We start from the raw sequence: 11,666 nt of genomic DNA on the forward strand, positions 1-11,666 counted from the left end.
AAATGGGCTTACAACTTAAAAGGCTAGAAAAAGACCAAATTATAAACCCCCAACCAAAAATTAAACTTGAAATACAAAAATTATAAGGAGAAATCAATAAAATTGAAAGTAAAAAAACTATTGAATTAATAAATAAAACCAAGAGTTGGTTTTATGAAAAAGCCAATAAAATAGATAAACCATTGGTAAATTTGATCAAAAAAAAAGAAAGAGGAAAATCAAATTGATAGTTTTACAAATGAAAAGGGGGATCTTTCCACCAATGAAGAGGAAATTAGAGAAATAATAAGGAGTTATTTTGCCCAACTTTATGCCAATAAATTTGATAACTTAAGTGAAATGGATGACTTCCTCCAAAAATATAGGCTCCCTAGAGTAACAGAGGAGGAGATAAATTGCTTAAATAGTCCCATTTCAGAAAAAGAAATAGAACAAGCTATTAATCAACTCCCCAGGAAAAAATCCCCAGGGCCAGATGGATTCACATGTGAATTCTACCAAACATTTAAAGAACAATTAGCCCCAATGTTATATAAATTATTTGAAAAAATAGGGGATGAAGGAGTCCTACCAAACTCCTTTTATGACACAGACATGGTACTGATACCTAAACCAGGTAGATCGAAAACTGAGAAAGAAAATTATAGACCAATCTCCTTAATGAATATTGATGCTAAAATCTTAAATAAGATATTAGCAAAAAGACTTCAGAAAATCATCTCCAGGATAATACACTATGATCAAGTAGGATTTATTCCAGGGCTGGTTTAATATTAGGAAAATTATTAATATAATTGACCATATTAATAATCAAATTACTAAGAACCATATGATCATCTCAATAGATGCAGAAAAAGCATTTGACAAAATCCAACATCCATTCCTACTAAAAACTCTTGAGAGTATAGGAATAAATGGACTATTGCTTAGAATAATCAGGAGTATATATTTAAGACCTTCAGTAAGCATGATATGCAATAGAAATAAACTGCAACCTTTCCCATTAAGATCAAGAGTGAAACAAGTTTGCCCACTATCACCATTACTATTCAATATAGTACTAGAAACGCTAGCCTCGGCAATAAGAGCCGAGAAAGAGATTCAAGGAATTAGAGTAGGAAATGAGGAAATTAAACTATCACTTTTTGCAGATGACATGATGGTATACTTAGAGAACCCCAAAGACTCTGCTAAAAAGCTACTAGAAATAATTCAAAATTTCAGCAAAGTGGCAGGATACAAAATAAATCCACATAAATCCTCGGCATTTTTATATATCACTAACAAAATGCAACAGCAAGAGATACAAAGAGAAATTCCATTCCAAACTAAATGTTGAGAGTATAAAGTATTTGGGAATCCATCTACCAAAGAAAAGTCAGGAATTATATTTAATTTACAGACCCCCCTTGTGACACGCAACTTAGCTGGGTAGTTCATTCGTGGTTGCAGTCCTTGATCTTTTGCCTTATGGAATATCAGGTTCCAGGCCCTTCTATCTTTTAATGTGGAGGCAGCCAGATCTTGGGTGACCCTTATTGTGGCACCTTGGTATTTAAATTGTTTTTTCCTAGCTGCTTGCAGTATTTTCTCCTTTGTGTGGTAATTCTGTAGCTTAGCCAATATATTCCGTGGTGTTCTTTTTTTAGGGTCTATTTCAGAAGGAGTTCGATGAATTCTTTCCACATCTACTTTCCCTTCTGTTTCTATTATCTCTGGACAGTTCTCTTTGATAATTTCCTGTAAAATAGAATCTAGGCTCTTTTTTTGGTCATAGTTTTCTGGAAGTCCAATAATCCGCAGATTATCTCTCCTAGATCTATTTTCCAGGTCTATAGATTTTCCCAGTAAGTATTTGACGTTGTTCCCCAGCTTCTCATTTTTTTTTTGTTTTTTTTTTTGACTGATTCTTGGGTTCTCTGTGAATCATTCATTTCTATTTGTTCCATCCTGACTTTTAAGGAGTTATTTTCTTCTTTCACTGTTTTTAGTTCTTTTTGTAAATGCCCAATTTCGTTTTTAAATGAATTATTTTGCTCTATTGAATTTTTTTCCATTTCCCTAATTTTTTTTTTGAGAATTATTTTCTTTTTCCAATTCAGAAATTCTATTTTCTTGAGACTTTTTTATCTTTTCCAATTCAGAAATCCTACTTTCCTGTGTTTTTTTAACCTTTTCTAATTCATAAATTTTGTTTCCCTGCATCTCCTGTGAATTCTTTATTTTTTCCAACTCCAGTTTCAGGATGTTGTTATTCTGTATCATAGCTTCCCTTTCCTTTCCCCATTTTTCTTCAATCTCCCTTAATTTTTTAAGAGTTTCTTCTAGGAGAGAGTTATGTGATGGGGGGCAGGAATCGTTCCCCTTTAGGTTGTTATCTGCTGTCTCTCTGCTGTTAACTTCCTCGGGGTTGGATACCCGCTCTTTCTCTATAGAAGGAATCTATAGTTTTTTGACTTTTTTGCTCATATTTAAAAAATCTTTTGGGCTCTGTCCCTGGGGTAGGAAATTATTTATTTACTTCTTTACCAGCTTCCTCCCAGACTGGATGGATGCAGCAGCTCCTGCGCCTGAGCTAAGATAGAGCTCTGGGAGAGAGTTCCCCACCCCCTCCCTGGAAGTGCCTCAGAGGTGATTAGCACTGCTGTGCTTTGAGGGCGTTGAATAGTAAAGACAGCACAAAGCCCAGCCTATGTGTCCGGGTGGGGAGTGGATGTCTGCAGCAGGTGACGTGAGAAGCCCCTGTGCTCAAACTGGAAGTGTCTGCCAGAAACCGTGGTCCCTAGTTCAAAGGTTCCTCTTCTCTGGGACTTCCTGGAGCTGAGTTCCACTCCCTCCAGCTAAGCTAGGCAGTGTGTGTTGCCTTGGGCCGTATCCCCCCACTTGTCAATCTCTTAACTATTCTCAGGTGGTAGCTGAGGCCACACCCCCTGGTGCCGAGATCTGCTGAGTCACCTCCAGGGTCTGGGGAAAATCTAATCTGAGTTTTAAAATATTTTGGCTTTCTCTTCTGAACTGCTAAATAATTAGCAGAGAAGAGCTAACAGCCTGTGCCAGATTCCTTTACCTCAGTGGCTTCTCTGATCCCAGAGCCCCTCCCAGCGCAATGGGCGCAGTATGCGAGCACCCAGCCGTCTGTGCTGGCCTTTCTTCTTCCTCCCCTGGGGACTGACCTTGTCTGTTGAAACTCCAGATTCTCTTCAGCTGGTAAGTCGTGCTTCCAGTCCTTGTGGTATCTATCAGTCCTGAGCTCATTCTGAGACTTAATTTATCTAATTGGTTGTGAGGGAGTGAGGACATTCACAGAGTCATGTGTTTCTTCTCCGCCATCTTGGCTCCGCCCCCTGAACATTAATTTTAAAAATGTTGGAGTCAGGAAATTTTATTTCCTGACTCTGTGTTACCTTCCTATATGATGTTGGGCAAATCACCTCATTGAGCCTCAAGTTCTACACCAAAAAACAAAAAAAGGGATAGTTTTTCAGATTAGATAATCTCAAAGGCCTCTTACAGATCCAAAATTGTCATAATATTCTTCAGGGAATGGACATTGTATTATATAGCACTATATGACTTATAACATCAAGGATATTTCCCTACATAGAGTAGTTTCTTAATAAATATTTTAGAATGCATAGCTATAATTTCACACTAAGTATTTGGATATTCTTGGCACTTTGTAAGTGAAAAGCAACCTAGAAAACTGATATAAAAACCTAAATGTTTTGAGGAATATGCATTTATCTGTAAGAACATTTCACTATGAAAACTTAGGAGAATTTAGCTTTTTTATAATATGTCTTTTAAAATGTAGATCTTATCATACCTCTAAGTATTAAAATCTTGAGAGATACTTATTTGGAATTTGTACATTTTTTGCTTGTTCCATTTTGGAGAAAAAAAAAAAAGAGAGAAGACACCCCTGAATGTGCAAAACAATCTGTGAGAAGTACCATGTGTATTATAGATCATAGATAGAGGCCCCCTGATAAAGGAACAGATGGGGATGTTTCTGAGTTCTACAGTTTTTTCTCCTCTATTGTTTAAATATGCTAAAATAATCTTTATTGTTATTTATACAAAACATGAAAATTGACTTTAGATATATTTAGGTTTTTTTTAAATTTTTTGATATATTTAGTTTTTATTTATTAGTTTTGTTTACTTCCATTTGTAATTGGCAAATGATCCCCAAGATCACCAAAATGATCTGTACAAATTCATCTTTGCTAGACGTGGGCAATGCTCATAATATACCTATTAAAATATGCCACTCTTAGACTGAGTGGCTGAAAAAGTCAAATATTTTTAGACCTAGTCATCACAAAGGGATGGTAATGATATCTTCTCTATTTTGTTCCCTGGTTTGACTTTTCCATGACTTAAAAACAATGCTGTGTAAATTGCAAGAGATTCTTGAAGGGCAAGGGGATTCAGGATTTAGATGAAAATTTGCTTTGTGTTGTCCCTGAATGCACACCATCACCTCTAATAGCATTGGGCAGCAGCTAGTCTGTTGAAGAAGATGAAGTAGTCATTTGGAATGTGCAAAGAATTTTTGAGTTCTCACTCTCAAATATAATATGTTGCAATGGAATTAGGTGGTAGGGAGGTGAGCAAATACCATACATGAAAGAGAATGATAGGTATCTACCCTGTCAATTCTAATAGTAAGTATATTATGTGATAGGTCAGCAGCATTGCATTTCTCAGGATATACATAAATGAAATGTGGGTACTAGCCAGATGTTGGAACATAAGGGTGATTTGATATCTGTGTAAGATGGTTAGGACACACTGGGTTCTGTTCATTGGGTTGAACTATAAGCAACTTTAATTAGGAAAGAAAAAAATAGATTTATTCCCTTACCCCTGATATTGTGGGGGATATGAGAGAAAATTGTTGGAAATTGCCTAACTATTTGTAATAGAACTATATCTAAAGGGAGAATGACTTTGATAATTTGTAATTATCTTGTAGACAATAAAATAAGGTGGGCAAAAATCCATGATTTTTCCATTCTTCTCATGTTATTTACCTATCTAAACCAATTTTCTTTCTTTCATTCTATGTTTATTATAGAACTCTAGGCATTCTTTTACTTTTTCCTAGCAGTGTCTACATTGGTGTTCCATCTTTTCTTTCAGTATTTTTTCCTAATATCTATTAATCAATCAAAAAATTACTTAAAACAACTCGGAGGGACCATTTATACCTCTAAAATTGATTAAGATGACATAAAAGGATAATGATAAATTTTGGAGAAGATGTGGGAAAACTGGAAAACAAAACAATTTTGGTGGGGATGTGCAATGTTCCAACTATTCTAGAGAACAAATCAGAAACTGTGCTTAAAGGGCTATAAAACTGCACATACACTTTGGCCTTGGAGTGCTACTTCTGGGTCTGTATACCAAGGATATCATAAAGAAGGGGAAAAGACCCACATATGCAAAATTGTTCATAGCAGCTCTTTTTGTAATAGTAAAAAATTAAAAAATGAGTAGATGCTCATCAGTTGAGGGATGGCTGAACAATTTGTGGTAGATGAAGGTAATGAAAAGATTTTATAAAAATGATGAACAAGCTGATTTTAGAAAAGCCTGAAAAGATTTACACAAACTGATACTGAATAAAACAGAACCAGGAATATACTGTACACAATAACAGCACCAATGTGTGATGATCAACTATGAAAGACTTGGTTCTTCTTAGTGGTTCAGTTATCCAAAACAATCCCAATAAATAGACTTTGGACAGAAAATGTCATCTGCATCTAGAAAAAGAACTATGGCGATTGAATGTAAATCATCACATATTATGTTCATTTTTTTCTTCTGTTTTCTTTTCTCTCCCATGCTTTTTCCTTTTGCTGTAATTTTTCTTCCCAACATGATTCATAAAGCAATATGTAAATGTAATAAATATTTAAAGTAAAGAAAGATAGAAAAGAAAAATGTATTCAGCATCTATTGGGTACAAGACTAGATACATTGCAAAATACAAAGTTTGAATAAGACATAGGTCTTGTCCTTAGTGAGCTTCCAGATTGATAAGATGATAAGAAATATGTGTCCCAAACAACTATGATATGACATAATTACAAGGCAAATACCTTGGACAAATAGAAAATCAATTATTTGTGAAGTCGGAAATGACATTACCAACCATGAATGGGGGATAATGGAAGGCTTTAAGAAAGGGCTAATAATTGAGCTGGTCTTTACCAAGTGGGAAGGAATTATTAGGCAAAGTTAAATGTTGAAGAAGGGCAATCTAGACACAGGAAAAATTTGAACAAACATATGAATAACTGATAATGCAATGATTTTTTCAGAGAACATAAATTTTTGAATTGTATAGAGCACAGAGAATCTGGAAAGGAGTAATATTGAGCAATCACAGTATTTTGGAACTGTAGAATTTTTACAATAAGTGTTTTGAAAGTATACTTGATATTCATAATTTGTTATTTTCTTTTCAAGACAGAATTTCAGATGACAGTAAACTTAGAAACAACAACCTACTTAAACATATTCAATATAACTCAATTCAATCAGTATTTATTAAATGCTTACAATGAACTAGGGAGTGTATTAAATTCTTTGGATACAAAATGCTCAAGGAGTTTGCAATATAATGGAGAAAAACAGTCTGTACTTCAGAATGCCAAAGTAAAATGTATTCAAAGTAAATAAAAAGTAATTTAGAGGAATGAACACAAATAATTGATGGATCAAGAAAGGCCTCATAGGGCTCTAGGTATACTCATAAGAGACTAATGGATTTCAAATTACAAAACATGGAGGGGGGAGGGAGAAAATAACATTACAAAAATAAGAAAAAGTTTATACAAAGACTCATAGATGTGTTATTGTGTGGCCATTATGTAGAATAATAACAGAAAGGGAAGTTTGGTATGAGCAAAGAAGAAACTTCGTTATTAAAGGCAACACAAATGTCATGTCTCCTGAAATAGAAAGGCTTCAAAATAAAAGGGCAGCATACTTCAATATGAAAGCTGATGGCACTGAATTCAAAGAGCCTAGGTTCAAAGTCCTGTCTCTATTTGTGTTGCCCTGAAAAAGTCACTATTCCTTTATTATAAGTTTTCTTGTTTATAAAATTAGAGCTCAGACTAGATAGACATTGAGATAAATTCCAACTCTAGATCTCTAAATACATAAATACAAGCAGATGGCAGAACTGTCAATCTCTTCTATGAGAATTATTCTAGTTAAATTCCAATAGCTTTTAGCAAGTGGTGTTAAAATGACAAATTTCTGGGGACAAGAATTTTGAGGATTTTGGCTGAATTATATAAAATAATCCACATTTGAGAATTGAATTTTTTGACTTATTGAAATATTTCTATAGAAAAGCATCTGGCAGGAGTCATGATGCTCCTTATTAAATTTTGAAAATTACTTGGTTTGCAGAAAAGCCAAGTTTAGTCAACTTTCCTATTAATCCTGCTCTCAAAGAATCTGATTACAATGTATGTTTCTATAATGTAATAATTACAAAATAATGTGCAAAATTATTTTACAGGAGAAAATGGAATTTTCTGATGCAATAAATATTAATATTCAAATAAATCACTGAATATGCTAAGTCTCTAGAGTTATTTAAACAACCTAAAAATTCTTTGACACCACATTGGACTGATAAGTCCCTACTATGCTTCTACAAAGTCTTCTGCTAAATTCCTTAAGGCAGGAAAGGAATCACATAATAATCCTTGGTTTCCCCATACATTTTAAGTAGAATCACCATGGGAACATTAATATAAATGTATTTTTGCTTGTTTATTTTTATTTCTATTAAAGCTTTTAATTTTTCAAAAATATGCATAGATAATTCTTTAACATCACCCCTTGCAAAACCTCATGTTTCAATACCCCCTCTTTCACCAATACCCTGCCCTAGATGGCAAGTAGTCAACATATGTTAAACATGGTAGAAATATATGTTGAAATCCAATATATGCATACCTGTTTATACAATTATCTTGCTGAACAAGAAAAATCAAATCAAACTAGAAAAAATGAGAAAGAAAATTAAATGCAAGCAAACAACCAAAAAAAAAAAAAAAAAAAAAAAAAAAGAGTGAAAATGGCATGTTGTGAACCACACTCAGTTACCACAATCCTCTCTGTGGCTATCGATGGTTCTCTTCATCACAAGATCATTGGAATTGGTCTGAATTATCTTATTGTTGATGAGAGCTATGTCCATCACAATGGATCATAGTATCAGCTTGTTGTTGCCATGTACAATGACTTCCTGATTCTGCTCATTTAATTTAGCATCAGTTCATGTAATTTCTTCAGGCCTCTCTGAATTCACCCTGCTAATTATTTCTTTCAGAATAATAATATTCCGTCAGCGAGATTTTCGGAAGAAGAGGTGACAGGAGCTGCGCCGGAGGGGAGACGTTGAGCCCCGGGGCGGGGGGCTGCTCTCCTGACCGAGCCCGATCCTGAGAGTCGTGGACAGGCCATCTCGGCCGGCCGGCCGCGGGTCAGGATGCAGGCAGCGGAACAGGAGGGTTGCGGGCGGGACGGCACCCCCGCCACCAGTCCCGAGGCCCAGCCCGAGGCGCCGCCCTGCCCACCCAGGCCGCCCGGCCTTGATCTCTTCAACTTGGTCCTGTTCTACAAAAGGCTCGTTCTCTACTTGGAGACCTTGAAGGACGCGGGCGACGGGATCCTCCACCTGAGCAGGTGGCAGACACCAGTGTGTTCCCTGCTGACCTGCTTGGGTCTCAATTTCCTCTTCTTAACTCTGAATGAGGGTGCCTGGTACTCAGTGGATGCCCTGATGATTTCTGTGCCTGCCCTGCTAGGCTACCTGCAGGAGGTGTGCCGGGTCCGCCTCCCCGAGCCAGAGCTGATGCGGAGGAAGTATCACAGTGTGAGGCAGGAGGATCTGCGCAAGGTGCACCTGTCACGGCCTGAGGCCGTGGCAGAGGTGAAGAGCTTCTTGATCCAGTTGGAGAGCTTCTTGAATCAGTTGTGTTCTAGGTGTGAATCGGTCTATAGAGTGCTGTACTGGGAGAACCCAGCAGTGTCCTCACAGTTCTATGGGGCTTTCCTGGCCTCCGTCTTCGTGCTGTATGTTTCCCCTGTGCTGGGTCCTTGCCCTTCTCAACAGCACCCTCTTTCTGGGATATGTGGAGTTCTACCGAGTAGTGGCAGAATACCGGGCTTCCCTGCAAGCAGTGGATGAACCCTAACCTACTAGTGAGTACTGAGCAATGACTGGAATCAGACAGTGGGGGAAGAGGAGCTCTGCTGGACTGCAGTTCAATCCCTACTCCCACCGAGGACCTCACACCAGGCAGGCAGTGTGGAGGAAGCAGAGGAGGCTGAGCCAGATGAAGAATTTAAAGATGCCATTGAGGAGGATGATGAGGGATCTCCCTGCAATGTAAAATATGATCTGGCCTTACACGACAATGGTTTTATGAGCAAGAATGAAGTGATTCGAAGCAAGGTGTCTCGACTCACTGAGAAGCTCCGAAAACGTTAAACCACCAACAGTTTTGGAAACTGTATTAGCTGCTCTGCTACCTTCTCAGTGCTGAAGAAGAGGCGCAGCTGTAGTAACTGTGGAAACAGCTTTTGCTCCCGGTGCTGCTCCCTCAAGATCCCCAGGTCCTCCATGGGAGCCACAGCCCCTGAAGCACAGAGAGAGACTGTATTTGTGTGTGGTTCATGTAACCAGACCCTGAGCAAGTGAGAAGAGAGCCTTGGGGTAGCACTTGGGAGCCTGCCCTGATCACCCTCCTCTCCTGAGCCTGCTCCAGAGGCTAGAATTAGACTCCCCAGATCCCTCATGCCAGTGTGTGGCCATGCTGGTGTGAACATTGCATAGGTGCTTCCCCTCCCTTTCTCCACCTGGGAGATGCCCACCCCGGGGTCATTGATGACATTTCCAGCTTCTCTTTGTGTTCCTCTGGGTGCCTGGAGTGATGGCTGCCCTCCAGTTTCTGTGCAGGGTAACCCCTGAATCGCTAGAGATGTTGGCTGGGACAGCGGGTTAGAGGGGAAGCGGGACAGGACGGGGGCTTAGAGTGAGCAGCAGTGGGTGAGTGTGGACTCTTCCTTGTGAGTGTGGACTCCCCTTCACCCTGTGGCCTTCATGACACTGGCAGTTGTGAAGGAACCCCAAAGCTAAGAAGGAGACTGCTTCGCACATCAACCCAGAGGGACAGAAGCACCTGAGAACTCAACCCCAGGGACTTCCAGGGGAACTCAGGCAGAGCTGGATGGGGGGTAGCCGTAGCCCCCCTGTTCATGACATTTCACTGCTCCTACAAGGGATGCAGATGCAAGGTGTTGCCCCTTGACCTTTGGCTCTGTAATTGTCAAAGGGTCCAGAATGAGGACTATGCAAGACCAGTTAGAAGCCAGCCTTTAACTCTGTGTGAGTTGGACACAAAGGCATTGATAAAGTCTTTATAACTGCAGCCTTCAGCCCACCCGGCTCCATTCCCACAGTCGCTCCCTTGGAAAGTGAGACAGGGAAGGGAATTTTATGAATCCCACGTTATCATTTGTATAGTTCCATGAGCCAAAGAGAAAAAAAATGTACAACTTTTTGTCTCCATTCAATTTTCTCCAAAGATCTATCATATTCAACTTTTCTAATATTATATTTACCTCCTTAACTTCTTTCTTATTTATTTTGTGGTTTGATTTATGCAGTTCTATAGGGCAAGGTTGAGATCATCCACTATTATAGTTTTGCATCTATTTCTTCTTGTAGCTCTCTTAACTTCTCTTTTAGGAATGCTATATTTTGTTGTATATATATATATATATATATATATATATATATATATATATATATATATATGTATATATATATATATATATATATATATATATATATACATATATATATATATATATATATATATATATTTAGTTTTGATATTGCTTCATTATATATGATACCCTTTAGCATTTCTTTTAATTTAAATTCTTTTTAATTTCTTTTAATTAGATCTAGTTGTGCTTTCCCTTGGTCTGAGATCATCATTGCTATTCCTGCTTTTTTTTTTTTCATTTCCATTGAAACATAATAGATCCTTCTCCAGACTTTTCCATTTACTCTCTATGTATCACTATGATTTAAATGAATTTCTTGTAAATGGCATATTGTAGTATTTTGACTTTTAATCTGGTCTTCTGTCTGCTTTCATTGTATATGAGAGTTTACCCCATTCACATTCACAGTTAAAACAATTAATTCTGTATATTCTACCATCTTATTTAACCCAAATTATGCTTTGCTCTTTCTTTTTCCATCCTCCTCAGTATTTTGCTTCTGATCACCACTTGCCTCAAGCATCTCTCTCTCTCTTTAAAGCATCTCCCTCCCCCTTTCTAACATCTTTTCCCTACTATTTCTGATTCCCCATCTTGTAGCCTTCCCCTTTTCTTTTCCCTTTGCACTTTCACTTTCCTATACAGTAAGACTACTTTCTCTGTGAAACAAAATATGTCTAATATTCTCTCTTTGAGCTAAATATGATGAGAGTAAGATTCACAAAGTGTCCATCTTCCTGCCCTCTTTCCCTCAATTATAATAGGTTTTCTTTGCCTTTTCATGAAATGTAATTTCCCTTATTTTCCCCTTTTTTCCAATACAATAG

The 11,666-nt window shown here is 37.6% G+C and overlaps 1 pseudogene; it reads left to right on the top strand.

Annotated features, from left to right (window-relative positions):
* The first annotated feature begins 8,530 nt into the window (after positions 1-8,530).
* On the top strand, positions 8,531-9,803 carry LOC141555318 (protrudin-like; annotated as a pseudogene).
* The last annotated feature ends 1,863 nt before the right edge of the window (positions 9,804-11,666 follow it).

The sequence above is a fragment of the Sminthopsis crassicaudata genome, chromosome 1, assembly GCF_048593235.1.
Source record: "Sminthopsis crassicaudata isolate SCR6 chromosome 1, ASM4859323v1, whole genome shotgun sequence".
In the NCBI taxonomy this organism is placed as follows: domain Eukaryota; kingdom Metazoa; phylum Chordata; class Mammalia; order Dasyuromorphia; family Dasyuridae; genus Sminthopsis; species Sminthopsis crassicaudata.